The sequence below is a fragment of the Manacus vitellinus genome, unplaced genomic scaffold (genome assembly GCF_001715985.3).
Source record: "Manacus vitellinus isolate BGI_N305 unplaced genomic scaffold, ASM171598v3 scaffold_81_pilon, whole genome shotgun sequence".
NCBI lineage: Eukaryota > Metazoa > Chordata > Aves > Passeriformes > Pipridae > Manacus > Manacus vitellinus.
This window is the reverse complement of record NW_021940822.1, coordinates 545,670-546,908: the sequence shown is the minus strand read 5'-3', so window position 1 is coordinate 546,908 and position 1,239 is coordinate 545,670. Positions and strand designations below refer to the sequence as shown.

The window sequence follows — 1,239 nt, the reverse complement described above, 5'->3', positions numbered from 1 at the left end:
CTGCAAAACGAGGAGGTGGAGCCGACAGTGCAGCGGAACTGCCAGCTTCAGCAAGCAAAACCTCAAGCCTTTTCAAGCAATCCCTGTGCGTAAGCAGGGATGGATGCACGCTAATCCCTGTGCATAACAGGGATGGATGCAGGCTGTGTGCACCTCGTACATAAAAATAGGATATTCTTGCTCCCCGGTTTTGAGTTGCCTTTACAAATTTCCCTGTGCCGCTGTGAAGGTGAGAAGCTTGATTCCAACACCCACCCCCACCCACCCCGGCTGCTCTATTTCAACAGCGTTAAGGAAAAGCTTCCTACGGATGAACCAAACAAGCTGCCAGTCATGTCAGTAATTTGTGAAAGTGAGCATGCAATGGTTTTGTGAGCATAAAAAAATATATCAATCTATGAAATGAGATAGTCGTATTTTGCAGACTTCAGGTATTTTCCGTTTTTAAGTCTCAATTCAACTTCTGCAGTACTACAGGGATTACTTATGAATGGCTGGTGTCACTGTATTCAGCTACTGCTTTCTTTCAGTTATAGTTTATTGGAAAGCAGGGATAGCAAGTCTAACTGCTTTCATTCTAAGAGCAAGCAGCACGATGGGAAAGCAGCTCCCGTTAAAAAACAGCAGCAGTGGGAAGAAGAAACATAATTTGTTTTTATCTATATATATGCATTTTAGTTGTTTAACTGGTTCCCTTCTGGATCAGAGACAGGAGAGTGGTTTGTTAAACGTCCCTTTTGAGCAGAATACTCCAAAAGTCTTCAGTTTTAATCCCTACCGATCTTTTTTCTCCACTGTTGTAAGTGTAGTTACCACAGCTCTCCCATCTTGAATTTAGCAGTCGCCAGAGGCGACAATCAGGAGTCACAGAGAGGTGAGGCTCTCCCAACTCACGTGACTCTGCCATTGGAAGCTCCTGGTGCGGATCGAGCCATAAACACTCGATCTGAGGGACAAACTCCGCTTTTCCTGTGGGACCCCCCCTTCGGAGGGGTCAGCACCAGCTCGGACCGCTTCCCCCAGCTAAGGGGCAGCCCGGAAAGGCCGTGGTTCCCGGGTGCCACTGGCTCCTGATTTGGATATCGCCTCCAATACTGGATATATCCAAGGACTGCTCCCACACAAGACATGCCAGGACAGAAGGTCTGCTGGCCTTACTTCCCTTGGGCAGATGATCGTGCGCAGCACCACCAGCAGGCCCGGGTGCTTCCTTTCCCAAGGAAAGGTGCAATTCCTCTC

General features: G+C 48.2%; 1 protein-coding gene across 4 annotated transcripts in view; it reads right to left on the bottom strand.

Moving 5' to 3' along the window:
* The window catches only part of GEMIN6 (gem nuclear organelle associated protein 6), a 5,817-nt gene extending 4,585 nt beyond the window's left edge, over window positions 1–1,232 (bottom strand). The window contains exon 1 of one of the 4 annotated variants that reach the window (XM_018085511.2): window positions 1,163–1,232. The gene's annotated coding sequence lies outside the window, so the exon portion shown is untranslated. The other 3 variants (XM_018085509.2, XM_018085508.2, XM_018085510.2) reach the window with 3 other exon arrangements.
* Window positions 1,233–1,239: the final 7 nt, after the last annotated feature.